Genomic DNA, 27,358 nt, shown 5'->3' with positions numbered 1-27,358 from the left:
AGGTGAAGATCCCACTGCTGGGACCCACACCTATCTCCTAAACAGAGCTCTTCAAAATGATGGCTGGAGGACTCCGGTCTGGTCAGCACCAAGTGCCCTCCCCTAAAAGTGAATGGGAGCGGACCGCACATGATGGCCACCGCTCCCATCCACTTCTATGGGCCCGACGGAAATAACTGAGCCAGCGCTTGTCTATTTTCGGTGGTCCCACAGAAATGAATGGAGGATGGCTGCGGATGTGCACTTGCGGGCCTCCATTCTCGGTGTAGGTCCCAGTGGTGGGACCCGCACCTATCAGACAATGGGGGCATATCCTAGTGACATGCCCCTATTGTCTGAGATGAGATAACCCCCTTATTATAAGTAGCTCATACAGTATACCTATATTGTCGAGCACCAGCATTGTTTAAGAAAACCTCCTGACATGTCTATTTTGATAACTACTTGTATTCTCCATGTAACAGTTCTGCAGCATCTATTCTTATGACTCTATTCTGTGCCATTCTCTCCTATTATTCCTGCTAGAAGTTATGAATTGCTAGCAGTTTCCAATAAATGTCCAGCTGGGTGTTACCAGTTGTGGGTGTGTCCCTATATAGTGTGAAACTGGCCGCACTGATTGGATAGTAAACAAGCAGTCTTTATTTTAGTCACTTGCACAAAAGAGGCTGAAAGATCACACTGAAGTAGGTCCTCTTAAAAAAAAAATCATAAAAGTTTCAGATCAACGCAATTCACTGAAATTGGGTAAAAGTACGTCAGAAGACAAAAGCTGCACAATGACCTTTTTGTGATAGCTTCAGCATAAATCGAAAGTTCTCAATCACCACATTCAATCACTGGGATTCAATAGTCCGGAACAGCCTCATCCACTTTTGGGGAGTTAAAGTACTTCACTATTGGGTTCCCTACTTTTGTCTTTGCAGGAACACCCCCACCCCCCAACTGTTAACACCCATCTGGACCTTCACTGCAAACTGTTAATAATTAATTCATAAATTCTAGCAGGAATAATAAAGGAATGGCACAACATAGAGTCATAAGGAGTATTGCAATTAGTTACTAAAACAGACATGTCAGGAGAGGTGACAGGTCCTCATTACAGGATGTTACGGTTTCAACAAATAAATGTTGGGGCGAGTTTGCACTTGCGTTGGGGTACTCCGGTATAGGTTCCATTCATAACAGAATATGTCGACAGGACATGGTGTTCCGCACTGCACAACGGAAAGCAGATGGATCCGTTATGCTTGCACATAGACTTATGATGGATCAAAACAGAATGGCTCTTAAAGGCTTCCATTTTGTATTCCGTCTTTCGAATTCCGTTATAAATGGAACCCTTAATGGAATACCCTAATGCAAGTGCGAACCCTCCCTTATTTGAATAATACAGAGTTAAAAAAATTTCCAATGTACTTAACGGTTTTCAAGAACTCTGCTTGCTGTCATTCAGGAGGAGCCTGACAAAAATCTGTCTTGGCCATGTGATGAAGACACAGGCGCAGAGCTCATTACACTTATCAGAGACTTGTCTTATACCGAGCTGTACACTTCTGTGAGCATCACATGACGAGGACAGATTTTCATCTTCTGGAGGGAAGCAATGAAATTTCCCAATAATTAAATGCAAACAGAGATATTGAAAATTGTGAAGAACTGAAACCAAATGATATTAGAGAATGACATAACTTTTCATTGTACAATGATTAGGCTTCTTTGCGGAAATTACAATACCAATAAACCATAAATCAAAGCAATATCGTAAAGATGAAATATTCTCATTTAAACCCTAGAGCTTTGAAGGAAATACTGAAAAGCAAGATACTTAAGATGTTCTACCATGCCAGACTGCAAACACTATGGAATCTGTCCATTTAGGAGGCAAGTAATCACATGACTGGAAGTTCTGTTTCCCTTAGCCGGCAAAATGGATACCTCTAATTCCCCCCCAAATACATTTTTTTACAATGTTCCTTATGGAGAATGGCAAACATCTAATGAACAGAATGTGTCCATTAAGCCATTGCCATCACAATGTACTTGAATCATGGGCGCCATTTTACCGCTAGCGTGATCCTAGCCATTTGTTTATCTTCCATTGTAACCCATCATCTCTTATGAACTGGAAACGACTGCTTTTTTATCGGACATTTTTATGTTTTTAGTGCATTTTGTTTCTTTACTCTGCGGATAAGGATTACAATCTGTCTTGGTGGCATTTTCAAGGTTTTTTGTAAAAGAGTGAAAGGGGAGGGGGCAGCCATTTTGTTCTGTGCATTAAGTGCTCTGTCTGGTGCTGAAGAAACAAGAGATATTTACAGTGTAAGGGCCTAGCCGAGCATGTTGTGACAACACAACATCTCAGAAGAAGCTTAATCCTCATGTCCTTAAAAGCCACTTACAGTGGAGGTTGGACTTGGAGGGGAAGGGGGGGTGGCAGACGGTGTGTGACATCAACATGGGAATGCAACAGATAAGATTTCCAAAAACATAATAACATAATGTGACAGCTAAAGACCTGCATAACATTAACATCACCTAAATAAAAGAATACAGTCAAAGATGGACTAAAAATACCACCATACAATGCTAAATAACAGTATGATACAATGCCCATATAGCACTGCCATAAAGTGCCTACATAATTAGTGCCACACAGTGACCACATACCAGTGACACATGGTGCCTATTGGAGCCTATATACTGTAGTTCTATACTGGAAACATATAGAGTCAAATACAGGTAAAGTAGCAGCAAAGTTTAGGAAAAGTATTATGTAACTCAACTAGACATATAAAAAAAAAATAGTGACATAAGGAACTTAACACGTTATCTACATTTTAAGAGTTCACACATACTGTAAGTCATTGGCATGTGCAGGGACCTTGTACTGTAGTGGCAGCCCAGAGAGCCTGTATTACTGTTCGGTAGAGACTTTGTGCCAAAGTTAGCAGTGCAATGTGGACATTTAAGTCACAAGCTTCCTGCATCCATAACCTCTTCATTTCCCACAAACTAGCCTTTTTGGGCATAAACGAAACATGGCTAACATCCTCTGACATAACCTCTCTTGTTGCACTTTGTTATGGCAGGGTAAAATTTACATTATTCCTACTCTTCATCCATGCATCAGACAGGGTTGAAGAGTTGGCCTTCTCCTAGAAGATAAATGCTCCTTCAACCCAACTCTACCCTTCCATACCTTCCCTTTTTGGAAGCCCACTTTGTCTTCCTCTACTCTCCTTCCAAACTCTAAGTAGCTGTCATCTACAGCCCACCAGGACCTGCCACTGTCTTTATCGACCACTTCACTAACTGTCTGTTAAACTTCCTCTCAACTCATCATCATCGTGAGGGACCTCCACATCCCCAATGAGATGCCCCAATCAGTTGTTTCCAAATTCCTATGTCTAACTTCCGTCTTTGGCCTCTCACAATGGTCCTCCATGGCCATCCATAAAGAGGGAGACAACTTGACTTTATTTTCATCTGCCTCTGCTCACTATATAAACTCTCAAACTCTCCTCCTTTCTGGCCACAATCTACTTACAGTGTCATCCATTCTCTTTTCTGCTCCGTCCACCATATTTTCACTTCATGATGGAGACACAGCCACTGTTTTCTATAACACCACAATTACGTTAGCTTTAGACTCAGTCACCTCTCTAACACACAATAGAACTCCACAAATCAATATGCAACCCTGGCACACAAAAAAACATAGGCAATGTTCCAGAATTGCAGAATGACACTGGAGGAAAACCCACTCCAAACAAGACTTTATATACAAGCAGTTCTCAGCTTTACGTCTGTACTCACGGCTTTAAAACAGGAATACTTCAGCATACATATATCTTCTCTGTCCCCCAATAATTATTTAATACTCCCTACTCCATCTAGCACCAGAGGAAGCTTCAGTCAACAGTCCCTGCAACCCCTCCACAGAACTACTCACTGCTCTTCCTCCATAATCTGCTTCTTCACTATTCCTGAGAAAAAACTTTCCACCCTGCTTCCAGCTCAAACCTCATCATGTGGCCCTTGTTCCAATCACATCCCACCTGATACTTAACCTTATCACTTTGCTTATCCCATCCCTAATCTATCACTATCACCCTTTGTCCTCCCATCTTCTTTTAAACATGCAGCCACATATCCTTAAGCTGCTTCTCTTTCTCATTATTCAGCTATTACCCCATTTGCTACTTTAATTTGCATCAAAACTCCTAGAACATAATATACACCTTGAATTACCCTCCCACATCTCACTGAATCTAATGATCTGCCAACTGCCAAAGCCAAACATCATTGTTCTGTGCTTCTCCTTCTTGTCCTCTGTCTTTGACACAAGTGACCAGTGCCCCTGTTACAAACTGTCATTTATACTTACCAAAGTTGTAGTTGGTAAATTCTGGGCCTTTAAGCCATGCCCTGGGAACATTCCAAATTCACTGGGACCACCAATTTATGCAGGGGTCTAAGAAAGGCTCATCCATTTTGTGCCTTGGACTGCTGGAATTTGTGAGGCCAGCACCTGAAAATTTGGCACTGTTGGCAACTATGCTCATTCCTCAGCATCAAAGAACTGGCCCTCTCTTGGTTTCCTCATATCTCAGCAACTGAACAATTACTGTCTTCTACCGACACACTGTCATCGTACTGGGTTCACTATTCTCCTCCATTCATACCTTTGGCCTGTTACAGCTCATAGAATCCTACAGCTTTCAGTACCACTTCTATGCTGATGATGCTTAAATGTACCTCTGTGCACAGATGTCACTTCCCTACTATTGCAGCATGTCCATCAACTATATTCTCTTTCTCATCCCACTGACATCATCTTTTCCCTATGGCCACCTTCACAAGGTCAGTAATTGGTCAGTATTTTTCATCAATATGTGTAAGCCAAAACCAGGAGCTGGTCCGAAACACAGAAGAGGTGCAAATCTTTCCATTTTACTTTTTCTCTGTAGTTGCCATTCCTGATTTTTGCATAAAATAATGATCCAAAATACTGACTGTGTGAGAGTAGCTGCAAAGTGCCAGAGAACACTCCACACATGCGCAGCCCCCCTCCCGTCATTCCTATGGGAGTGCCGAAAATAGCCGAGTGCTGGATCAGCTATTTCTGTCAGCTCTATAGAAGTGAATGGAGCTATGGTAGCGCTTGTGCAGTGCGCTTACCATTCATTTCAATGGTACTGCTGAAAATAACCGAGCAGTGAACCCTCCTTCACTTTGTGGGGTCTGTTCTAAGTATAGGTGCAGGACCTGCACCTATCAGACGATTGGGGGCATATCCTAGTGATATGCCCCCAATGTCTGAGGTGAGACCCCTTTAAGGATAATATTTGATTCCATCCTGTCTTCCAAACTGCAAATCCACTCAACAAAAATGATAAAGCATGTGCACATAATTTCCAGCCTTGACCACTAGAACATAATTTTCTGTGACCTCCCATTCAACAATTTTGCACCCCTTCAATCAATCTTCAACTCTGCTGCCTAGCTAATCAACCTCTCTCCTTGTTTCTTCTCCACCTCTCCTCTTGTTTCTCCTCTATCCCTCCCCTCTGCCAATAACTTTAATTGGTTCTCACTGCCCATCGAATTCAGTACAAAATATTACCAACAACATACAATGCTGTACACAATCTGTCCCCTCCTGGCATTTCTTTCCTAATTTCCCGATACATCCCCACACATAAACTCCAATCATCCCAACACCTCTTACTTCACTCTTCTCTTGTCTGCTCCTCACACAATCGTCTGCAAGACTTCTGACATGCATCCTCTCTTACTCTGGAATACACTACCCCAGCACATCAGACTCTCACCCACACAATCAAAACTTTCAAGAGCAACTTGAAAACTCATCTCTTTAGGAAAGACTACACCTACAACAACCCAGCTGCCCCTACACAGCCATATGATCTACTTCTACCCTCACGTACTGTGTCCTTCCCCCTTCCCTTGTAGATTGTAAGTGCTTGCAGGCAGGGTCCTCTCCTCCTCTGTAAGGCTATTTTCACACTATGTCATACTTTCATTCCGGCCGCCTGTTTGCCGTGCTGCCGCCGGAACTCCGGCCCGCCCCCATTATAGTCAGTGGGGCTGAAGTGGTAGTCCGGGGACACGCGTGCATTAGCGGCAGCACGGATCCGACAGGCTGTTCACCCGCCGGAACAGCTTGCTGGAGTTCCTTGCCTCTAGTGTGAAACTAGCCTAACTGTCTGTTAATAAGTTAAAGCTTATAGTACTTTTTGTTTTATATTATGCATGAAAACTCCCTTTTCACATGTACAGTGCCTGGAATTAATGAAGATTTAAAATAATAAATATTATACCTGACTGCGTACTATTACTAAACTGTTGTCTGTTTCCAAGGACAACCAGCAGAATGTTTTAAATTGTCTAAAACTGTGTAAAACAATAAGAAATAACTCACATCTGATGGTAATGTGACATTATAGACTTGTAAGCACTCTGTGTATCAATCAATGTATGGTTCATCCATATACCTACAAAAGGCACATGGAAGCATAGAATAGGCCCATAGCAGGCTGTACAATACAGACACATAATATGGACATGTACATGGCCCTTAACTGTGGAATGTTGCCAACTGTAGTTGAAGTGGAGACTTCCTTTAAAGTGTACCTGTCATAGTGACATATTAAAGATTTTGATTGGTGAAAAAAGAGTTCCCACTGAGTACTGTCTCTCCTTGCTGCAGGAGATGGACACAAGATGGACTCATAGACTTTCTATTGAGCTGGTCTTCAGCAGTGAGTAGAGACAGCACGTATTCTTTTAGCGATTGGTGGGGGTCTCATAACACTGATCAAAATCTTTAATATGCCACTATGGCATCTCAAAACTTTGTTAAAAGGTACAGTTTAAATTACCTACACCTTTCAGGAAAATTACTGACAGTCTGAAAATCCCATCCTTTCTTTACAGCAGTGCATCAGTTAGAAATGATTAGTGAGCAAGGAAAGAGATAGAAGTGAATCAGCACAGTTTGCACGTCTACCTGAGAACCTGGGAATTTCCACCAACAAAAAGTTCAGACATTAAAAACACGAGGTTAAAGGGGGGGATCTTGTGATTGACTGGAGGAATTACACTGTAAAAATAACAATACCATTGAAATAACTTCCATATGACAACCAAGTTTAGCATCTCAACCACCAAGATACACAATGAGGCCGCAGACAATGTAGTATCAGATTAGTGCCGAGTACTTCTCTCCGCTCTTGAATGTCTCGGTCTAGATTCCGTGATCTAATAGCTGATTGAACTTAAGCTGCCCAGTATAGTCATAACAACCACAACCACATAGCAGACCACTGTGCTTAAGGTAACAAAGCCCATCATGTGCAACAATGTTCTCCAGATCATGGCCAGACATGACTTTCAGCCAATTTATTGCATCTATCAGTAATACTTGTCGATGAATCATTGAGTGAGAGGGTGATTCATTCCTGATAAGGTCTTGGTATTTAAGCATGAAAACATTTCCTGAGTGTCTATCGCCTATCTCTACCTTCTTCCCATCTATCTTCCTAAAATTCAATATGGACAAAACTGAATAGATTTTTCTTCATCCCTTTCAACCCCACTACCAGAATTATCAATCATAGTTAATAAATCCACACTTTTCCCAGTCTCACAATCTTTTATTCTGCGCTGTCCTTCAAATGACATATCTAAGCCCTTATTACCTCCTGCCATCTCATTTTTAAAACTTGAACCCATTCTTTCCTGAACCCTCACTGTGGAAATAGCCAAAACTCTTACTAATTGGTCTTTTCCTCACCAAACTCTCTCCAATCTATTCTGAATGCAATAGCCAGGCTGCACTGGTAGCCTATTCACTTTAGAATTAAATTTAAATTATCATTCTCAACCACAAAGCCCCCTGCATTTCTGCACCGGACACTTATTTTCCCAGCTTGGTGGCTCAGTGGTTAGCACTGGTGTCTTGCAGCACTGAGGTCCAAGGTTTGAACCTGACTAAGGACAACATCTGCATGGAGTGTGTATATTCTCCCTGTGTTTGTGTGGGTATCTACTGGGATAAAGAACTTAGGTTGTGAGCTCTATTGCAATAGATCATAATGTCTGTAAAGCACTGCATAATATTTCAGTGCTGTATAAATGAGTAAAATAAATAAATCGCCCTACACACCCTACCTGTGCTCTACATTTTGCAAGTGACCTAAGTTTAAAGGGAGTATGTTAGCAGTTCTGACCGTCCTAAACTGCACTGTATAAGGGGTGGAGGGAGTAGTACAGACATTCATTTTGTAAAGATTTTATCATCAGGAGTAATGTGCATATGAAGTTTTATTCTGCCAGTTCACAGCCCCATCCCTCTGCTCTAAGTGGTGGCTTGCAGTGTTGGATGCTGTAGCTGACACTAGAAGCCTAGAGGAGCTCAATGCAGAGAGCACTTCACAGTGAAGCTGGCCCTTGGCGCTTGCTAAATCTGCCTTCAAACTTCATATTTACACTACACTTGATGGTAAAAGCTTCACAAAAGATATATATGTACTCCTCTCCCTGGCCCCTACCTACTGCCGGCAGCAGTTTAGCATGGTCAATACTGCTGACAGACCCCCTTTATCTTAATTTTAACTTCCTACTCATGTCTCAACACTTGAATTGTATTGCACCAGTTCTCTGGAATGCATGTCGGTGGACATTTCCCCTATTCAAAGTCATAAACTTATTTTATTTTACTTGAAAGGGTTAACTTGCAATGACATACTGTTTAATACTGTGTTACTACATTTTATATGTATGTTGTGATATATATCCTATTTATTTGCGCCGCACTGTAGAAAGGGTTAATGAATACTGAGAGACTTTTGGGACTTTGAATGAGAAGCTGGTAATTTTTAATAGCTACCATAAAGTTTAAAAAAAACATGTTTTGGAGGGGAAAGGCCAGATGTTGTTTACCACCAAAACCAGACAGACTGACCTTTTGAATGTCTGGTTTAGCAATGTTGTTATGTCTGAAAACATGTTTTTGTCTGGAAAAACTGCTGTGTCACTGCCATTGAGTATCTTGAAGATCTAATGCAAGTCTATGAGAGACGTAAAGTGTAACAATGTATCTGTTTGTGCTGAGCTTCTCCACTCCACACCTTCCACTAGAACAGGGGTGCACAACCTTTTCTAGTTGGGGGCCACTTTGTCAGCCTGAACGATTTCCAAGGGTTGAAAATAAAACTTAAAGGGCTATTACCAAATTAAAGCGAACCTTTCACCTCATTTTCACTTTTTAAACTATCAACAGTACGTTATAGATTACCTTTAGTGTGTTGTTATCCATGTTAGGTGCGCTTACCTGCGCTCTTTATTCATCCAGAAATCGGCTTATAAAGTTCAAATTTTGTGCTGTAACAGTCAAGCAACAAGTCAAGGGGGTAGCCCTTTCCTCTCCTCTGGCTGTACCGCCCCTGCCCTAACGCCGCCTCTATGCCTTGTAATTGACAGCAGGCTCACTCGCAGGGACAGCGCTTCTGAATCCTGCGCATGCGCCGTCCTCCTCATTCGCCGCTCGCTCCCGTCTTTCTTGCGGACACAAGCTCCGCTCCCGATGATCACTGGCTTGCAATCTGGTTACAAGTCTACAGTGATCACGTGGGGCATTTGGAGCACGAAGATAGTGGAGCGCGCGCACGGGAGGTAGGGAAGAGAAGCAGGCAGGAATCGCGTATGGCGCATGCGCTATTCTCTTACATGGTCGCGCTTGTGTCCGCAAGAAAGACGGGAGCGAGCGGCGAATGAGGAGGACGGCGCATGCGCAGGATTCAGAAGCGCCGTCCCTGCCAGTGAGCCTGCTGTCAATTACAAGGCATAGAGGCGGCGTTAGGGCAGGGGCGGTACGGCCAGAGGAGAGGAAAGGGCTACCCCCTTGACTTGTTGCTTGACTGTTACAGCACAAAATTTGAACTTTATAAGCCGATTTCTGGATGAATAAAGAGCGCAGGAAAGCGCACCTAACATGGATAACAACACACTAAAGGTAATCTATAACGTACTGTTGATAGTTTAAAAAGTGAAAATGAGGTGAAAGGTTCGCTTTAAATACTATATTTATGGCATATTGAACATACGGTATATATCAAAAATGTCTAGTTACACTTCTAGTACTCCAATCTAATGGTAGAATGCATGAAAGATACATACAAGACATAGACATACATGTCTGTTACCAGATGGTTGGGGGCTGCACAGAATAGTATGAAGGGATGCATGTGACCCCCAGACCGCAGGTTGTGCGCCCCTGCACTAGAAGGTTCTAGTTCAACCAGAAACTGTATATAAGGAGAGCAGTCAGAGCCGCTAGTGTTCTGCAGTTAGTGACCAGTGCTTGGAGGGGCAAATTTATGCCAGTCTGCATGAGTGACCAGAGGAAGACACTGAAATGGGGACGCTGAGCCACAGACCATGGATCACCAGCCCTGTGATCAAGAAGCCACCCAGACTACTGAGCTACAGACCGTGGGCCTCCAGCCTTTGACCAGGAGAGGAGAGAGGACAGCTAGCTTAGGTCTTTCCTCAGCATGAACCCTTCTTCTGCCAGGGAGGAGACTGGACAAGCCAGCCCTATGCCTCGATGCTCTAGAATTGTTATTTCACGGGGAGTGCAATTATATACTAAAACAGACATGTCAGGAGAGGTAACAGGTCCTCTTTAAGATAATCACAACAGTACACTAATCATCCTACTAACTGGAGACACATAATAAGATCCATCAAAAGCAGCTTGCTTTTACTCTCCCAGTAGAGATATTACTTTTTTCTATGGTGTGTACAGTAAAAATGAACTAAAAACAAGTGAAAACAGTAAAAAAAAATCCTGAAGATATATTTAAGACAAGCTAGATTATATATTTAATGACTTTAGCCCCATGAATAATAAAGATTTTTAACACAACACCCATATAAGTACCTCCACAGAAGCATAAATAAAAGCTCCTGGCCTCTATCCAAGATCTGCAACAGAACATCCAACTATCATACATCATTGATAAAACTAGTCCCCTCATATGGGGCAGAGGGAAGTTTTGGGCCACCTATGGTTCCAGTACCCACTGTGACCCATACGGTTAAACCTGTATGCATCCATACAGGTGACACATGATGTACGTACTGCTCCATATGCAGTACCCCAGATCTGAGTACCTCAAACAGTTTTGTTCTGTAATGCTATTTAATGTTACTTAATGTTACCCAGGGTATCTTTATATGGATCAGTTGGGGTTAAAGTTTTTTTTTTATACTGATGACCTATCCTTTGGATCAGTATATAATTTGTGGGGGTCCGAAATCCTGGTCCCTCACCGATCAGCTATTTGATAAGGCAGCGGCCCTCTTGTAAGCGCTGCGGCTTTCTCTCTGCTTTTCCTAGGCCAGTGACAACACATTGATGTGTCACGCGGCCTAGAAGCAGCTCAGCCCCAGTGCAATGCAAAGCACAGCCGTTATACAACCTAGGGCTCTGTGCTTGATGAGCAGAGAGAATGCAGCGGCGTTCACAGGCCTTCTCAAAACAGCTGATCGCTGTGTCGGACCCTCACCAATCAGATATTGGGGTGTCTCACTTCAATGCTATTTACCATGTAGACAAAGTTATCACAGGGCACTCATAATGTATTGTGATTGTCCATATTGATTCCTTTGCTCGTTGGATTCGTTTTTCCATCATATTATACACTGAGAGGGAGGTGCTCATGCCGCTCTACAGAGCACTAGTGAGACCTCATTTGGAGTATTGTGCGCAGTACTGGAGACCATATCTCCAGAAGGATATTGATACTTTGGAGAGAGTTCAGAGAAGAGCTACTAAACTGGTCCATGGATTGCAGGATAAAACTTACCAGGAAAGATTAAAGGACCTTAACATGTATAGCTTGGAAGAAAGACGAGACAGAGGGGATATGATAGAAACTTTTAAATACATAAAGGGAATCAACAAGGTAAAAGAGGAGAGAATATTTAAAAGAAAAACTGCTACAAGAGGACATAGTTTACAATTAGAGGGGCAAAGGTTTAAAAGTAATATCAGGACTTATTACTTTACTGAGAGAGTAGTGGATGCATGGAATAGCCTTCCTGCAGAAGTGGTAGCTGCAAATACAGTGGAGGAGTTTAAGCATGCATGGGATAGGCATAAGGCCATCCTTCATATAAGATAGGGCCAGGGGCTATCCATAGTATTCAGTATATTGGGCAGACTAGATGGGCCAAATGGTTCTTATCTGCTGACACAGTCTATGTTTCTAAGCTCATATCCAGGAGTTACGACCACCCTGCAATCCATCAGCGGTGGCCATGCTTAGACACTAAAGGAAAAGTTGCTGGCCTCTCTGGTGGACATGACCATGGGAATGTGCACAAGCAGGCGTTTTTCAAGCAAGCACGACCACTGCTCCTGAATTGCAGAGTGGTGGTAACCATGGAAACGAGAAGTGTATAATGTGATGGAAAAATGAATCCAGCCAACAAAGGAGGCAATATGGAGACAATACATTAGTAAATGACTTGTATTAAGTTTATCTACATGATAAGTGCCATTTGCTGAAGTGAGATAAGCCTTTTAATAATCCTGCCCCAGCCCATGCAGGAAGTTAGGTGTGAGCTTAGGTCCACCCCTAGCTCAGTCTAGTGTTGTCTAGAGTTAGCAGAAGTAGAAGAGAGCTATGTGCTCCACTCCACAAAGGACCAGACCAAAGTTCTGGAGAATAACCTTCTCTAAGTGAAAGGCTCCACCATTTCTAAAGTACTCAAGAAACTGAAAGAGAGAGGAAGAGAGAGAGAGATAAAGGTAAGAACCATTAAGGTCCAGGATCTGCATGGCCAAGCATTGGAGTCAGTCTGTAAGGTATTTGCTGTTTAAGGATGCTATAGACTTTATTGCAGTGAGAGGGACATTGCCGATACACCCCTTACACTCTGACCACTGGCGGATACAGGGGGGGGGGGCATCGGGGCCATTCCCCCCCCCCCCCGAGCTGGCGGCACGGCCCTGCTCAGAAGCATCTGTATCGCCATCCTCAGGACAGCGATACAGATGGCTGTGCTGCGGCAGGGGAGGGAGAGGCGTGTTCCTTCCCCTTCCTCTGTTAGGCTGCAGGCACTAGGCCTGAGCCGTACAGCGGGGGACACAGGCCGGAAGAGGCCTGCATCGCATCGCTGACATGAAGATAAGTATAAGTGTTTTTTTTTTATATGTACAATACTTTTATTGGCACATGATGGGGAGGGGGGCTGTTATTACTGGCACCTCATGGGGGGCTGTAATTACTGGCACATGATGGGGGCTGTTATTACTGGCACATGATGGGGTGGCTGTTATTACTGGCAAATGATGGGGGGGCTGTTAATCCTGGCACATGATGGGGGGCTGTTATTACTGGCACATGATGAACGGGCTGTTATTACTGGCACATGATGGGGGCTGTTATTACTGGCACATGATGGGGGGCTGTTATTACTGGCAAATGATGGGGGGGGGCTGTTAATCCTGGCACATGATGGGGGGCTGTTATTACTGGCACATGATGAACGGGCTGTTATTACTGGCACATGATGAACGGGCTGTTATTACTGGCACATGATGGGGGGGCTGTTATTACTGGCACATGATGGGGGCTGTTATTACCGCACATGATGGGGGGGCTGTTATTACTGGCACATGATGGGGGGGGCTGTTAATCCTGGCACATGATAGGGGGCTGTTTTTACTGGCACATGATGGGGGGGCAGCTGTTATTACTGGCACATGATGGGGGTGCTCTTATTACTGGCACATGATGGGGTGCTCTTATTACTGGCACATGATAGGGGGTCTCTTGTTAATGGCACATGATGGGGAGCTCTTGTTACTGGCACATGATGGGGGATATTATTACTGGCACATTATTGGCGGCACTTATTACTGGCACATTATTAGGGTCACTATAGGGGCATCTACTGAGGCCACAAAGAAGGGATATTTTATATGGTGGGCTCTGTACAGTAGAATTTTATACTGGGACACATTATGGTTAGTACTATGGGGAAGGGGGGAGAGGAGTACTATGGGGTCATCTACTGGGGCACTAAGAAGGGGTATTTTATACTTGCAAATTATGGGGGACACTGAGGGCATGTACTTGGGGCACTATATATGGGGCATTTTATACTGGTACATTATGGGGGGCACTGGGAGGAAGGAGGGAGAGGAGCACTATGGGGGCATTTACTGGGGGCACTATATAAGGGTATTTTATACTGGCACATTATGGGGTCACTATGGGGACATTAGCTCAACTGGGGGCATTACAAGGGGGTATTTTTTGCACATTATAAGGATAATTATTTCTACTGGGGGGCATTATGGTGGGCTTTATTACTCCCCCATGGTATGACCCCCTAGTAGCAGCACCAGCCTCTCCCTGCTCTGCGACCCCTCTGCCCCTTCTCCAAATCCTTATTATGAAATCTTTCTCATTAGGATAAAACACAACATCAGCTCCACCGAGCCCCCCAGCCAAAGTGTTGACGTGGTGTCCGAGATCCTCAAGGGCCAAGCCAAGTAATTGTAAGTTTTCATGTGAAATATGTTTATTATACACATATAGCATACACTGTGCCACACAATATACAGTATACCTCTACACTGTGTAGTCTGTTCTATAGGCACCATTGTTTTGTGGCGGCGGACAGAAAATAATCTGGAAGTGCCCCTCCCGAGACCAGGCTCTGGATACGCCACTGACTCTGACATGGTCTGGCCAACTGTATATTTAATCCTGCACCTCTCAGATGGAAATTACAGCCAACATTGCAAGAGTAATAATGCCAGCCATAGATTCTGTAGAAAGACACTTTGGGAAGATAGAGTGTAAAGAGTACTATGTTTCCTATTCTTGCTCAAATCTATACAAGGCTATTTGGAATTATTTTTTTATACCATAGGATATACTACAATTCCCATTCTGCACTTTAGTTTATTTCTGACATCTGGCCTGGGTACTGACTCCTACACCATTAGCTGGCCATTGCGCTCTGAACCTCCTGCCTTGCACTCGCATGAAACCTACAACATTAAGGGCACCTAACTACCATCAGGTAGGAGCCCCAGCATCAGTGTGAACATAGGGAAGAAAGGGTGTGTCCTCCTTTCACTGCCCTGGGCCTAAGGAGCATCAGTGTGAGGACTGTTACAGGCAGACCCACTGCCACCCTCATCCTCAACTCCGCAACTTCTGGGCTTGCGGCACATAGAGCTGAAAAATTATGCACAAAAGTCTTTAACAGAAAGTGGAGCTTCCTATGAACAGGGGTTCATCACCTTACATATCTGATGTAATTTCTATTACAACGGAGGGTTATGTCTTAAGATTCCAAATTCCTTCTCCATGTAATAAGCAAAACAACGTTGCAACATTTCAATCAGTTTTCCTGAGAGATGATTGTGTAGTAGTTTTTTATGCAATATTTACTCAGCTTGTATACATGGTAAATAATGCAGAATTACAGCCGGAGAATTCCAGACGCCCATTCCTCTGCCGTGACTAATTACCACCACTTCTGTGTCAATAGACGTTTAGCCGGCTGACTGGGAAAATGCCTAATGTGCAAGCAATACAATATCTGCCAATGCCACAGACCTCATCTTACATATCCTATAGCCACCCAAGCTCCTAAAATATTTACAGGTGTTTCGGCTGAGCCTGGGATCACACATTTTACCTGTGATGTCCTAATGCATATTTTTAAAGAGACGGCATGTCAAGGATGGAGAATGGTTCCTAAAACAAGATAGAAGTTCTGGGAACTTTTTTGTTATTACCCTTCCTGACATATGTACTGGCCACAGATGTGAAGGTAGCCTTAGAAAATCTATCTCTGATCAGTCAGTATTTTTAATAGAAGCCAATACACTGTGACTTCAGTAAAATGCAAGCCAAAAAAGTACAAACATAAATGCAATGCTACCAAAAATTGCACCTATTGAGCGCAGTTATCCCTTAGGGCTACTGGGTGATCAAGCAGCTGTTGAGGAAGCATTAACTTGTTGAATATAATATCTGCACCATTAACAGTTGTGCCCATTCTTGTCATGGTGGCCTAAACCTACCGTCATGGGATAAGCATGTGATGGCTCTATTTGTCCAGAATTATCAGGATTTCACACAATCTGAAGCAATGTCATGCCAATGAGCAGGAAATGAGTTAAAAAGCCTAATGATGGCTAACCTGTCAACCTACAGGGGCAGAAGGATAAAAGACCCAACTCGTAATATGGTTGCTATGACCACTCTGCCTGGGAAGGTCACAGGCATTCACCAGATTTGCTCACCCATTTGTAATGGACATTTTACAACCACATAGACCCTACACATGCCATTGGATTATCAGGTCAAGGGTTCAACCCTACATAATGGCCAAGTTGGGCCTAAGTCACAAATCTCAGTAGTAGACGGAAGAGTCAATGGGTAATGACCTATCCCACCCCCTACCTTTGCAATCTCCAAAGAAATATGGGAATTCCCAAATCATGGAATAGTGGGAGATCATGTCTAACTGATTGCTGACCACCCCCAGCAATTAGCCGTCTATTCAAAGCAAAGCTTTTAGTGCAATTTGCATGCGCTCAATAAGACTTCCAACTGGTGATTGAATAATTTACAAGCTTAACCCTCTGAAGGACAGAAGAATTTAATTAAATATAACCTCTTAGGAAGTGTACTATATTAGTAGTATAACCATACAGTTCAACCATAGTAGCACTAATACAGCAAGAGCCAAATATAGACCAAGGGTGCCTCTGGACAAAATTAAAAGTGAAGCCCGAAATGCAAAAGTGAAGCCCCAAATGCTGAAATACTGTACCAACAACACAGTTAGATTCAGTCAAATCAGAAGGCGTTGTGCAGAGTGGTCTCTACTTTTGCCCCTGATCTCTTTCTGCGGTCTTCTAAGATCAGGGGCATAAGACTCAAGGCATATGCCCTTACAAACACAAATATCTATATACACATATATTTATAAAATAATACTGCTATACCAGGCCCACATATTAACACCATACAGTGATTAAATATTACCTCCATCCTTGCCATTACTGGCATTATACAATACAAGGTCCAAGTAAGAATGCTACACCATGACCATTAACACTTCATATTGAAGATATTTAGTGAACTCACCATCACTACCTCCTCAGGCAGAGAGTTCCATAGTCTCACTGCTCTTACCATAAAGAATCCTTTTCTATGTTTGTGTACAAACCTTCTTTCCTCCAGACGCAGAGGGTGTCCCCTCGTCACAGTCCTGGGGATAAATAGATGATGGGAGAGATCTCTGTACTGACCCCTGATATATTTATACATAGTTATTAGATCTCCCCTCAGTCGTCTTTTACTAAACTGAATAACCCTAATTTTGATAATCTTTCTGGGTACTGTAGTCCACCCATTCCAGTTATTACATTAGTTGCCCTCCTCTGAACACTCTCCAGCTCTGCTATGTCTGCCTTGTTCACAGGAGCCCAGAACTGTACACAGTACTTCATGTGTGGTCTGACTAGTGATTTGTAAAGTGGTAGGACTATGTTCTTATTATCTTATTGGTCTTGGCAGCAGCTGCCTGACACTGGTTGCTACAGTTAAATTTTCTGTCCACTAAAATTCCTAGGTCCTTTTTCATGTCAGTGTTACCCAGTGTTTTACCATTTAGTATGTACGGGTGACTTGCATTATTCCTTTCCATGTGCATAACCTTACATTTGTCAGTGTTAAACCTCATCTACCACTTCTCTGCCCAAGCCTCCAATATATCCAGATCCATCTGTAGCAGTATACTGTCCTCTTCCATGTTAATTACTTTACACAGTTTAGTGTCATCTGCAAAAAATCATATTTTACTGTGCAAACCTTCTACAAGATCATTAATAAAATAAAATATTGGAGGATAGGGCCTAATACTGACCCCACTAGTGACGGTGACCCAATATGAGTATGCACCTTTAATAACCACCCTCTGTTTTCTATCACTAAGCCAGTTACTTACCCACATACAGAGATTTTCTCCCAGCCCTAACCTTTTATGTGGCACAGTATCAAATGCTTTGGAAAAGTCAAGATATATGACATCCATTGACTTGAAGTCTAGAACTTACCTTCTCATAAAAACTGATTAAATTAGTTTGATATGACTGATCCCTCATGATGAAGCCATGTTGATACTGCTTTATTTGCTTATTTTCATTGAGATAGCATCTCTTAGAAAACCTTCAATCAGTTTACCCACAACAGATGTTAAACCTACCAGCCTATAGTTTCCTGGCTCTGTTTTTGACTCCTTTTTGAACATTGGCACCACATTTGTGTCAATCCTGTGGAACACTACCTGCCCATGTCTGCCTATGACATTACCTAATTCTCTTAGAATACGGTGGTGTATGCTATCTGGTTCTGGCAATTTGTCTATTTTAAGCTTTTCAAGACGCTGCTGTACTTCCTCCTCGGTCTCAGTGAATACAGTGGAGAAAGAAATATTGAATAGCTTAACATTCGCCTCATCGCTGTCTGCAACTCTCCCCTCATTACTCTGTAGAGGGCCAACACCTTCAGATTTATACTTTATACCATTTATATAATTGAAGAACATTTAGGGTTAGTTTTACTCTCTTTGGCAATGAATCTCTCTGTCTCTAGTTTGGCTGCTTTTGTCTTTTACATGTTCTATTTTTTCCTTATAGTTTTCCACGCTTCCTCACTACCCTCCTGCTTTATTGATTTAAATGCTTTCTTTTTGTCATTTATTGGTTCCTCTACATTTCTATTTATCCACAGTGGTTTTCCTGTTCCTTATTTTTTTTTCCCATAATGTATGTATTTCTCACAATTAGAGTTTAAAATAGCTTTTTAAAATATCCCATTTTGTGGCTGCATTTTCTTTTTGAATGACAATTGGAAGGGTATTATTTTATGGTCACTGATTCCTAGGTGTCCCTCAACCTGAACATCTGTTGTTCTGTCAGGTTTATTGATTAGTACTAAGTCCAGTATGGCCATCCAGATATAGAGACCCAATCATTATTTTTTATTTTCCTACTGGCCCTCCGTTTCCCTGTTGTCGGTATTTACAAATGTGCTATAATACATTGTTAGGACTGCAGTGCATGCACACAGGAGTCCTCTCTATTATATAAGCACAGCAGTCCAGACTGTGTATTATAGTACAGCTTTAGGCACTAACAGCGTGGAAAAAGGGGGCAGTAGGAAACTACAAAATGGTGATCTGGACTTCTTTTGTGTAGCTACTCATGTACAGATTATAGTCCAGAATCCACCAATTTTCTCTACACGTTGTGCATGGTATTTCTGCTCAGTCACATTTACTTCAGTCCATGCGGTTGTATGGTTACAGCTGTTGCCAAGGATGGGACATCTAGTAATCATATTCAGTGTCTTGAAAAAGTATTCATACCACTTGAACTTTTTCAAATTTTTTCATGCTATACCAACAAACTTAATTGTATTTTATTGAGATTTTTTTTATAGACCAACTCAACGTAGCAACTATGTTTGATGTGAAAATAAATATCAATCTGAAAAGGAACACACCAGACAGGTCAGGGATAAAGTTGTGGAGAAGTGTAAAGCAGGGTTAGGTTATAAAAAAATAAGCCAAGCGCTCAACGTCTCACAGAGTACTGTTCAATGCGCCATCTGAGAATGTAAAGAGTATGGCACAATTGCAAACCTACCAAACTGACAGCCCAGATAAAGAGAGCACTAATTAGAGAAGCGGCCAAGAGGCTCATGGTCACTCTGGAGGAGCTGCAGAGATCCACAGCTCAGGTGGAAGAATTTGTCTGCAGGACAGCTACAAGTCATGTGCTCCACAAATCTGGCCTTTAAGAAAGAGTGACAAGAAAAAAGCCATTTTTGAAAGCAAGCCATAACAAGTCCCGTTTGCCACAAGCCATGTAGAGGAAACAGCAAACATATGGAAACATGTGGTTAGATGAGATTAAAGTTGAACTTGTTGGCCTAAATGCAAAACGTTATGTGTGGTAGAAAACGAACACTGCACATGCCTCTGAACACACCATCCCCACGGTGAAACATGGTGGTGGCAGCATCATGCTGTGTGAATGCTTTTCTTCAGCAGGGACAGGGAAGCTGGTCAGAGTTGGTGAGAAGGTGGATGGAGCTAAATACAGGGCAATCCTGGAGGAAAACCAGGTAGAGGTTGCAAAAGGACAACAACCCTAAACATACAGCCAGAGCTACAATAGAATGGTTTCAATCAAAGCATATTTCAATTTTTAAAACCATGTATCATTTTATTTTCAATTCAAACACACTTGCTACTTTGTGTTGGTCTATCACATGAAATCTCAATAAAATATATATTAAGTTTGTGGGTGTAACATGACAAAATGTGGAAAAGTTTAAGGGGTACGAAAACATTTTCAAGGCAATTAATTTGTTACAATACAGTAACCATCTTGAGTATTCTAAAACTAAAGGCCCCTTTACACTGCCCAATGTTCGGCCAGATTATCGCTAACAAATGTTTGTATGAAAGGTTGTTAGCAATAATCTGCTGGTGTAAAGGTGCCAACAATTATCGCCTCTTCATCGTGTAAAGATCGTTTGTGCAAGCAGCTAAATCACTGTTTGCCAGTGGCAGATCGTGGTGTCTAAACAGCTCTCTGCCGTCAGCAAACAATGGTTCTGTAAATGCAGCAGTCTCCTAATTCCATCCCGACAATTGTCTCCTCCATTATGCCATCTAAAGGAGCCATAAAATGGCATTTGAAGGAGCTGCTTTCTTAAAAAAAACTGTTCTGTACTTTCCATGAGCTCTCTCTGGTATTGCAGTTTAGTACCATTGAAGTGAATGGGGTTGAGCACATAAGCTGCAGACAAGAGTGGCGCCATTTTTGGAAGAAAGCGACCAAATTTTTAAAATCTAGAACCTTTTTTTAGTATCTGTACATATGAGTATGTCTTGATAATAATAATAAAACTATTCATTGTTGTTTTTTTAAAGGAACTACCCTTTATTTAATATGTAAAGGGGTTGTCCCACCCAAAAATATTTTGCAGTTTTCAAACCAGCACCTGGATCTGAATACTTTTGTCGCTGCACATAATTAAAGAATTTGTATTGCTACAGAATTTTTTAATAAAACATCTTTATATCACCACCTGTTGTTTGTTTCCTTTTCTTATTTCTCTGTCCACAACGCTGAGGTGGACGCACATGCTCAGTTTCATCCTTTAAACACCTCCTGATCTGTGATAGGACGAGAGCTTCAGCAGAAAGAATACACTCTCTTAGCAGGACAAGCCCCCGGAGCTGACAGCTTGATATAAATCTAGCAGAGCAACTGGAACAATGAATGAGGAGATCTCTGGATCCATGCGAGGTACAGGGCTGGTTCTAGCTTTGTTAGAAAGAGACTGTCATGTACTATATGAAGTCTCATTTTCTATATTAATCATGGGCTAACCCCTTTAATATCTATAATAATAACATAGATCAAAACAATGATTTACTCAATCCTGTTACAACTCCATGCCACTGTACTACTGTGGGACTTAAAGTTCTTTCTAAATATTTGGAAAGGTGTGTCATATTCCGAAAGATCACAGAGACCATCTGTTCCAATCACTGTGATAAGATGTAAGATTCATCACAATGAATACTTTGAATTCATTCCATACCAGCCTTGCATCTAGATTACAAAATTGGCAAAGGACAAACAAGCTGGATCTTTAGTTACATTAACTTCACTTTGTTATTCTCCGGTATGAAAATAATTTATTATGATTACCACATACGAAGACTGCGGTGAAATTAAAGGAGAGAAAATTAAAGAGAGAAAAAGAAGTTTATTAAGTTTCAAGTGGAAAATAAGGAAACTTACTAATATACTGTAATTTTCTAATTCTGTACCTTTGGACCATTTATAGTGATCCTAGAACTGGAAGCTTCTGACACAAAATGGGAGACATGATGAAGGGGCTGGCTGTTTTGCTAAGTTCATTAAAAAGCCATCCCCCTTTTCTATCATGGCTGATCAAGGCTGTTACAAGCTAAGCTGATTAGTAGCATTCCTGAGGCAGTTGATACCTACAGTCAGGCCTCTTTCACACGACCGTATGGCTTTTTCAGTGTTTTGCGGCACATTTTTCATGGATCCCTTGTTCCGTTTTTTGTTTCTGTTTCTGTTCCGTTTTTCCATTCTGTTTTTCCGTATGGCTATACAGTATACAGTAATTACATAGAAAAAATAGTTCCTTTTTTTTGCGGACCCATTGAATGGAGCCGCGGAACGTGATTTGTGGCCAATAATAATGTGTGGCCAATAATAGGACATGTTCTATCTTTCAATGGAACGGAAAAACGGAAATACGGAAACGGAATGCATATGGAGTACATTCCTTTTTTTTTGCGGAACTATTTTTGCGGAACTATTAAAATGAATGGTTCCGTATACAGAACGCAAAAAAAAGGCCCATAAACGGAAAAAAGACGGCCATGTGAAAGAGGCCTAAGTCTGGGTAAGGTTATCACTGAGTTTGAAAAAACTAAAATTTTGTTTTGCACAGCTCACCCTCAATTTGCATAATCCAGACACTCCGGTAATATGAAAAAAAAGGCAGCACGGATGAATCCCTCAGACCTGGTGCTAATGAGAGACTACAGTAACACATTTTCAATAGGTTCAGTGCCTTGGAATTTAAAATAAAACGTAACTTTTATATACATAAACAAAAAAAACTCCATGGTGTCCTCGGAGGGACGCGTTTTGCGCAGATCGCGCTTCATCAAGCCCTAGTGAGGACATACTCCAGGAGAAAAAAAAAAAAAAAACTGACCAATGGAGTGGAAAGTAAACTGGATATATCACCTCCCCTCTGAATATGTCACCTCCCCTCTCCTGCAGCTGTCCGCTTGGCTTGATGATTAGATACAGTCTCAGATGGGGAAAACTTCTCATGTTGCAAGTACAAATATTTAAAAACAAATACTGGTCATATTAGGTGTACATCCACTGGCATAAGCAAAAAAAATTGTACCAGTTTAGGTAAAGTATCCCCAAAAAATAAATTAAATAAATAATAAAATAAAAAAATGTATCCACTATTTAAATTTAAATGTAGTACCACTGTTTGGGACCACCCACAGATCTGTGTGTGAACACGTACTAAGATGAAGACCATAACATATGCATACAATGCGGCTGTTTGGGATCACATGCAAATCTGTGTGTGAACACGTGCCAAGATTAAAGCCACAGCATATGAGTAGATCGTGGCTGATTTAAGGGCATATACAGTTGCAAGAAAAAGTATGTGAACCCTTTGGAATGATATGGATTTCTGCACAAATTGGTCATAAAATGTAATCTGATCTTCATGTAAGTCACAACAATAGACAATCACAGTCTGCGTAAACTAATAACACACAAAGAATTAAATGTTGCCATGTTTTTATTGAACACACCATGTAAACATTCACAGTGCAGGTGGAAAAAGTATGTGAACCCCTAGACTAATGACATCTCCAAGAGCTAATTGGAGTGAGGTGTGAGCCAACTGGAGTCCAATCAATGAGATGAGATTGGAGGTGTTAGTTACAGCTGCCCTGCCCTATAAAAACACACACCAGTTCTGGGTTTGCTTTTAACAAGAAGCATTGCCTGATGTGAATGATGTCTCGCACAAAAGAGCTCTCAGAAGACCTACGAATAAGAATTGTTGACTTGCATAAAGCTGGAAAGGGTTATAAAAGTATCTCCAAAAGCCTGTTCATCAGTCCACCGTAAGAAAAATTGTCTATAAATGGAGAAAGTTCAGCACTGCTTCTACTCTCCCTAGGAGTGGCCTACTGCAAGAGCACAGCGCAGACTGCTCAATGAGGCGAAGAAGAATCCTAGAGTGTCAGCTAAAGACTTACAATAGTCTCTGGCATATGCTGACATCCCTGTTAGCGAATCTACGATACGTAAAACATTAAACAAGAATGGATTTCATGGGAGGATGCCACAGAGGAAGCCACTGCTGTAAAAATAAACATTGCTGCACGTTTACAGTTTGCACAAGAGCACCTGGATGTTCCACAGCAGTACTGGCAAAATATTCTGTGGACAGATTAAACCAAAGTTGAGTTATTTGGAAGAAACACACAACACTATATGTGGAGAAAAAGAGGCACAGCACACCAACATCAAAACCTCATCCCAGCTGTGAAGTATGGTGGTGGGGGTATCATGGTTTGGGGCTGCTTTACTGCGTCAGGGCCTGGATGGATTGCTATCATCGAAGAAAAATGTAATTCCCAAGATTGTCAAGACATTTTGCAGGAGAACTTAAGGCCATCTGTCCACCAGCTGAAGCTGAACAGAAGATAGGTGTTGCAAAAGGACAACGACCCAAAGCATAGAAGTAAATCAACAACAGAATGGCTTAAACAGAAGAAAATACTCCTTCTGGAGTGGCCCAGTCAGAGTCCTGACCTCAACCTAAATAAGATGTTGTGGCATGACCTCAAGAAAGCGATTCACACCAGACATCCCAAGAATATTGCTGAACTGAAACAGTTCTGTAAAGAGGAATGGTCAAGAATTACTCCTGACCATTGTGCACGTCTGATCTGCAACTACAGGAAACGTTTGGTTGAAGTTATTGCTGCCAAAGGAGGTTCAACCAGTTATTAAATCCAAGGGTTCACATACTTTTTCCACCTGCACTGTGAATGTTTACATGGTGTGTTCAATAAAAACATGGTAACATTTAATTCTTTGTGTGTTATTAGTTTAAGCCCAATGAAGCTCTCCTAAGTTAAAAACACGCCATAAAGATACACAATGATTGTGGGTTAGGCAAAATATAAACAAATTGTGTAATAATTATATATGAAGCCTATTCTTATAATGGTATGAATAAAAAATATAAAACCAACTATATTTTTGGGAATGTAAAAATAAATTGTATGTGGTACAACTGTTTAAGATTGCATGCAGATCTGTGTGTGAACACATGCTAAGATGGGAGTCATAGCATATGCATGCAATACAACTATTTGAAATTGCATGTGGATCTGAGTATGAACACATACTTAGGCTTCATTCACACGTCCGTAGAACACGGTCCTTGAGATACCGGACTGGCTTCCTGCTTAGTGTAGGAGCACACGGCTTTATTGGTTGCTATGACGCCATGCACTTTGTGCTGCCGCCGAAGTACAGTAATACACTCATATGATCTATACGAGTGTATTACTGTACAGCCATGAAGACACACAATAAGGGTCCATTCACACATCCGTAGAATGGGTCTGGATCCGTTCCGCAACGCTGTCTCTATGGGGCCGGAAGAGATGCAGACAGCACACAGTGTGCTGTCTGCATCCGCATTTCTGGAGCGCGGCCCCGATCTTCCGGTCCGCGGCTCCCGAAAAAAAATAGAACATGTGGACAAGAATAGGCAGTTCTATGGGGGTGCAGGCCGGGTGTATTGCGGATCTGCAATTTGCGGATCCGCAATACACTATGGACGTGTGAATGGATCCTTATTGTGTATCAGACAAAATATCTCATAGTGCTATATAGACATAAGGTGCATAAAAGGTATACTTAAAACTCATATTAATAATGATATGCATGCAAAATAAATTGCTGTAGAACCAATTGTGTTTTTATAGACATGAGAATAAGGCATCATGCACAAGACCGTTGTTTGGGTCCGCATCTGAGATGCCGTTTTGGCCGCTTGGATGCGGACCCATTCACTTTAATAGGGCCGCAAAAGATGCGGACAGCACTCCATGTGCTGTCCGCATCCGTGGCTCCGTTCCGCGGCCCCGCAAAAAAAAATAACATGTCCTATTCTTGTCTGCGCTTTGCGGACAAGAATAGGCATTTATTTTGCAGGCAGGGCCGGTGCTACTATAAGGCAGACCAAGCGTCTGCCTTAGGGCGCACCCTGGGGGAGGGCGTAAAAATGAACCTTCTTTTTTTTTGTTTTTTATCACTTACTTGTGAGTTGCCGGCTGCCCGTCCCAGCCTGCGTGCGCTGTGCCGTAGCAGCAGGACAGGTGGGTAGGTGATCACTGAAAAATTATTACACAAACAACAATCGTAAATGGAGGGGGGGGATGGTGACCGTGACATGATGGGAGGGGGGGGGGGGACAATGCCTGTAGTCTGTGACATGGGGATGATGGGGCCAGGGCCGGCCGGGGTGGGGGGATGATGTGCCATGGGGGGGGGAGAAATGTGACACAATAGGGGGAAATGATGTGATCATGATGTGACATGAAGGGGGTGATGTGACATGGTTTGGAGGGGGAGAAATGTCCCCTGAGGAAGCCGGATTGTTCCGGCGATACGCGTTGGCCGTTTTCGCACTCTTCCAGGTCCACTGCACCAGCGGCTTATGTAGGTTTGGCTCTCTAATTTAGACCTCATCATGGTCTGTTTGCATTTCTAGTGGTCTCACCTCACTTTATATTTGCCTTATGCTTTGTATTGGATTTTTATATGCTGGTTTATAGTGTATATGCCCATTTTGTGGCAACCCAGTGGGCCTGTATGTGTCGGTTACATATATTATATTGCATACCGCACCTTGTTCTAATTGTATACAATTTTTAATGTGTATCTGTTGATGTGTCCAATAAACTTTATATATATTTTATATTGACTTAATGTCGGATGTGCATTTATGGGGTGGTTCTTGTGACTCTCTCTTGGGTCAGGTGATATTGAGGGGGAGAAATGTGACATGGATGGAGGGGGAGAAATGTGACAAGGAAGGGGAGAAATGTGACAAGGAGGGCTGATGTAACATAGGTATTTTGACATGGAGGGGGAAACAAAATTGACATTGAGGCCTTGAGGGGGAGAAATGTGACATTAAGGGGGTGAAATGTGACATGGAGGGGGAGACAGCTGACATGGAAAGGGAGAAATCTGACATGGGGGGAGAAATCTGACATGAGGGTGATGTGACAGAGGGGATTATGTAAAAAGGAGGGGGAGAAATGGGACATGGGGGCATGATGGCTTACATGGAGGGCTGATATCTCCAGAAGGATATAGATACTCTAGAGAGAGTTCAGAGAAGAGCTACTAAACTAGTACATGGATTGCAGGATAAAACTTACCAGGAAAGGTTAAAAGACCTTAATATGTATAGCTTGGAAGAAAGAAGAGACAGAGGGGATATGATAGAAACTTTTAAATACATAAAGGGAATCAACTCGGTAAAGGAGGAGAGCATATTTAAAAGAAGAAAAACTACGACAAGAGGACACA

The 27,358-nt window shown here is 42.2% G+C and overlaps 1 protein-coding gene across 5 annotated transcripts in view; it reads right to left on the bottom strand.

The window, feature by feature from the left end:
• The window catches only part of LOC122928382 (protein Wnt-7b), a 294,690-nt gene that overhangs the window by 65,962 nt on the left and 201,370 nt on the right, over positions 1–27,358 (bottom strand). The window lies entirely within an intron of this gene.

Source organism: Bufo gargarizans, chromosome 2 (genome assembly GCF_014858855.1).
Source record: "Bufo gargarizans isolate SCDJY-AF-19 chromosome 2, ASM1485885v1, whole genome shotgun sequence".
Lineage (NCBI taxonomy): Eukaryota > Metazoa > Chordata > Amphibia > Anura > Bufonidae > Bufo > Bufo gargarizans.
The sequence above is the reverse complement of the archived record's forward strand: the minus strand, read 5'-3'. Positions and strand labels throughout refer to the sequence as shown.